Here is a 5,152-nt window from a genome sequence, read left to right on the forward strand (position 1 = left end):
AGCTTATTCGTATTACCTCGGAGGCTGATCTTGACAAGTTAGGTTCATTAAATCATGTACAGAACTCTCGAAAAGCGAGTGACATTGCACGATAGTTCTATGTACTTTAAAATCTGTCAATTTAATGCAAACTTGTTATTGGTCCAAATAGATTATATCAAATCATATCTTAGCGAACATTTTTATTATTTTATTTCCATATCTGAAGCATGGCTCAAGCCTGAAATTTCTAATGATCTTGTCAAGATTCCGAACTATTTTATTATTCGTCGTGATAGAATAGGAAAGGGATGTAGAGGTGTTGTGTGTTATATTCATGAGTCACTGAAAGCCAATCTATCATTAAATTACCTGAAGTAATAGTATTGCGTAGTGCTAGTTTATTTTTGTTTTATTTTATCTTGCTTATTTGATTGAGTTTTTCATTTAATCTACTCACTTTACTTTAATCTATCTAAATTTTATCATTTTATATATTTCTATTACATTTTATTTATTTTATTTTATCTTACTTTATTTTATTTTATTGTATATTATATCATATTTTATTTTATTTTATTTTATTTTGCTTTTATACTTATAGGTATACTTTTATAATACTTTTCCTACACTGTAGTTTTTCTCTTGCCCCAAAGTTTTCTAGGGCATAATAAATCTATCTATCTATCTATCTATCTCTCTCTCTCTCTCCCTCTCCCTCTCCCTCTCCCTCTCTCCTCTCCCTTCCTCTCCTCTCCCTCTCCCTCTCCCTCTCCCCTCTCCCTCTCCCCTCCCCCTCCCCCCTCCCCCCTCCCCCTCCCCCTCCCCCTCCCCCTCCCCCTCCCCTCCCCCTCCCTCCCCTCTCCCCTCCCCCTCCCCCTCCCCTCCCCCTCCCCCCTCCCCCCTCCCTCCCCTCCCTCCCTCCTCTCCCTCCTCCCTCCCTCCCTCCTCCTCCCTCCCTCCTCCTCCCTCCCTCCCTCTCTCTCTCTCTCCTCTCTCTCTCTCTCTCTCTCTCTCTCTCTCTCTCTCTCTCTCTCTCTCTCTTTCTCCCCCCCTCCCTCCCCCCCCGCTCTCTCTCTCTATCTCTCTCTCTTGGTGAGTACCTGTCTAGTTCACTTTCTGTTACCCTCCTGTTCTGCCCATTTTCTGCTGTTTCCTGCCCGTTTTCGGGCTCTGCTTCTAGGTTTTTTTTCCTCCCCCGTCGCTCTCGCAAAAATTTGAGCTAAGAATCGTCGTTGCTCTGTCTTCTGATCGAGGCAATAAACCGAAGGCTGGTATTCTATAACCTATAGTTCTTGACTGGAACGACTTGGCAGTTGACGGACGGACGATTTCGCTGTTTACAACTCCTACACTACCTTCCCTCTTTCCATTGGACGACCGCTAGGGAAACTCTCTGAAATAATACTCTGAAGCTGAAATCAATCCTTAAGTACCTGTTTACGTCAATGCTGCCTTTTTCAAACTGCACTCTTGAAATTGGCATTTTTTCTTCCTCTGCACGGCGCTTTTTGGTTTTGGATTTGACGGTTTTCCTAACCTCAATCTTTGGGTTGCTCGTTGGCGCGCTTTTTGCTTACCAGTCAATCTTGCCTTTTCTCCATTGTGGACTGGTGGCGCCATCTGTCAGGATCCTACTATCACTTGCGCCACACTGAGTGAGACCGTGACGTCATCTGCTGGGATTCATTTTTCATTTTACGAGCAATTATCGATAACGAGCTCTGGCGATTATCGGATCATCCTCTTATCATCTGGGACTACAAAGATTCAAATTACCTACTTGCGAACACCTTTATCGATCGCTGATCGATCGATTGAGTATTTCTCTTTCACATCACCATGGCTCCTAATTGTGCGATCTGCAATGTCGCTATCAAACGCATAGAGCCTTTTGCCTCTTGTACGGGTGTTTGTTCGCGCGACTTTCACCTTTCATGCATTAAATCTGCATATAATTTCGACCCCGCGGAATTTGGCTCGTCAATATTCAGATGCGAACAATGCATGCGACGTCGGTCGACCATACTCGAGCATTCGCCCAAATCATTACCTGACCGTTTGAATCTGGAGCTTCCCGCCTTGATGCAAGCGACTGCAGCGCCAACTACTGCAACTGCAATGGCCACCACTGCGACTGCAGCGTCTACTGCTGCACCTCGTTTCACGATCGACGATGTGATGTGCCAGCTACAGGCTAATGCTGCGGCCCTCGACTCCAAACTCGATAAAAAAATCGATAAACTCAAAATGGACCTGACTATTGCCTTCGATGCTAAACTCGATCAAAAAATTGAGACCTTGAAACTCAACATGATGCAGCAGTATGAAGATATTCAAGGCACGGTGGCCGGAGTTGTTCGAACAATGTCCACCATTCGTGAGGATGCTGCTGGCTTGTCTGCTGGTCAGAGTACTATCTTGTCGAGAGTTGCGGGTATTGAATGCCAAGCTCTCGTGTCGGCTGAGGAGATCACTTCGATAAAACAACGACACGTCGAAGAAATATCCGCAATCAAACAGGAGATGGCCTCCTTCATTGCCTCGACTTCATCCTTGTCTCGGTCATCTGCTGCAGCAGCTTTATCTACGACAACGGAATTTGTTGTTCGCGGTTTACCATCGAAGCTCTCCCTATCCGACTCTGAGATTGTGAGTGCTATCTTCTCCTTTCTGGGTGTCTCTCAGCTCTTAGGCGATGTTCTGGATTCACGCGTTATGAAACCGAAAACGGGCCAGCCCAACGATCCTCACGTTCGTGATTCCACTTCGAGCGCTGTGTCCAAGAGATCGCTGGTGGTTCGCCTGAAATCATCGGCCACTCGCGACTTCGTCCTCGAAAAAGTGTCGGCTAGAAGGGTCCTTACCGTCCGTCACATCTTCTCTTTGAACCGTGATGACCGCATTTATATTAGTGAATTGCTTCCGTCGAATATCCATAAGCTCTTACTGTTAGCTAAATCTAGAGCTCGTGAACTCAACCTAAGCTATGTTTGGGCTAATCGGGGTGTTGTCAAGGTTCGGAGAGAAGGCTGTCCTGAGATTATAATTCTCCAGTCCGAGTTGGATCTTAGTCGACTTGCCTGATTACCGCGACGTTCTAAGCCGACTTTGCCGAATGTTATAATGCAACCATCTTTGTCACCTCTCAAGGTCGCGTCCTTTAATGCTAATTCGCTCCTTGGCCATTTTCCGTTCTTTACTGCGCATGTTGCTCTTCACTTTTATCATATCATCTCAGTTTCGGAAACGTGGCTTTATGACAATATCTCAGACGATCTCGTACAACTACCAGACTACTTTCTCTTACGCAATGATCGAGTTGGCAAGAGGGGTGGTGGGGTTGCCTGCTACATTCACAAATCGCTACGCTTTAAATTATTGGCGCTCTCTACGCCTGATTTCTCCAATGCTCCAGAATATCTGATCTTTGAGACTCGCAATGCCCAGGACCGCTCAGTTTTGTTTGCTACAATATATCGACGCCCAAAAGGCTTTTCATTTCATAATTTTGTGGACATATTCTCTTCTATTGCCATAAACTATCAAAAGATTATTATAACTGGCGACTTCAACTGTAATCTACTACAGAATAATTTTGAATCAAACTCACTTCGTGAATTTGCCAGCGCGCATGCTCTTCATATCGTTGAGGCTGGAGCGACCTTTCACACAAGTACCTCTCACTCTCTACTTGATCTTTTCCTAGTCGATTCTTCCTCTAAGATCCGTTCTTTCAATAAATCCTCGGCTCCTTTCATTGCGGGTCACGATTTGCTCGAGCTCAGGTACAATTTTCAATCCGATCCTCGCCCAGCCCTCACGATTGCCCGCAGAGATCTTAAACACTTTGTTGTGACAGAATATCTGGCATCGCTGTCATCTTCTCTGGCCCGACTAAATGCTCCGTCCTTCTCTACTCTTTCCTCTCGTGATCACTTTGACAATATGGTCCGTGGTGTTTCGTCTGCCATCGCTCAGGCCTTTGATACTCATGCTCCGCTGAAGCAATGGACCACAATCAGAAAGATGGCGCCATGGCTGACCGATTCACTACGATTGAAAATTAAGTACAGAAATTCGCTTTATAATCGAGCTAGGCGTACGGGTGATTTGCTGTCCATGGCCGTCTACCGTCAATATCGCAATGCTCTTTGTAGTGAATTACGTATCGCTAAAGATAATTTCTACTGCTCCCGCATCTCGTCGATCTCTGATCCGTCTGGAATTTGGAGGGAGCTGTCGTCTCTTGGTCTCACTAAAGCTAGGGGATCTTCCCCTTTTTCCTTTTTTTCTCCTGATAGCCTTAATCAGTTTTATTCCGCTGTCTCAACCTCTGATATTCCCTATCCAGACTCTCTATCTTCCCTATGTCTCCCCCCACTGTCTTCCTCTCAACCTGTGTTTGAGTTTGCCGAGATAACCGCTGAGTCACTGTCGTCAGTTTTGTGTGTTCCCCACTCTTCCTCATTATCCCAGGGCCCTAACTTACTTTCCAACTATGCGATTAATAAAGCTGTCCCGCCTCTTTTTAACAGCCTTCTGTATATGTTCAGTGCTAGTCTCCGTCTGTCACATTTCCCGTCTTTATGGAAACGTGCCTTCATTTGTCCGATACTTAAAACTGTTCCTCCGTCGTCCCCATCTGACACCAGACCAGTCGCGAACCTCTGCGAGCTTTCTAAAGCCCTGGAGCGAATTGTTTTCGGTCAGGTTACTGACTTTCTTCAGGTCAATGATCTCGCCGATCCCTTTCAGTCGGGCTTCAGGAAGGGTTACAGCACGTTGACTACTCTGCTTAAGCTTAACCAAGATATCAGACAGGCAGTTGATGACAGAAAACTAACGGTGCTTGTTCTCTTTGATTTTAGCAAGGCATTTGACATGGTTCCACATCACCTACTTCTACGTAAACTCCGTCTCTTGGGTTGCTCGGATGGAGTGCTTGCCTGGTTCCTCTCATATTTATCGAAGCGATCGCAAGCAGTTGTTGATGACAGGGGAACTGTTTCCTCCTGGTGCTCCACCAATATGGGTGTTCCACAGGGATTGGTTCTTGGTCCTCTTCTTTTTTCAATCTTTATCCGTGATATTGGAATTGGTCTGAACTATACCCAATACCTCACTTATGCGGATGATACACAGATTTATCTTACCTGCTACCCCAGTGATC

The sequence above is a fragment of the Neodiprion virginianus genome, chromosome 7 (assembly GCF_021901495.1).
Source record: "Neodiprion virginianus isolate iyNeoVirg1 chromosome 7, iyNeoVirg1.1, whole genome shotgun sequence".
Taxonomy (NCBI): domain Eukaryota; kingdom Metazoa; phylum Arthropoda; class Insecta; order Hymenoptera; family Diprionidae; genus Neodiprion; species Neodiprion virginianus.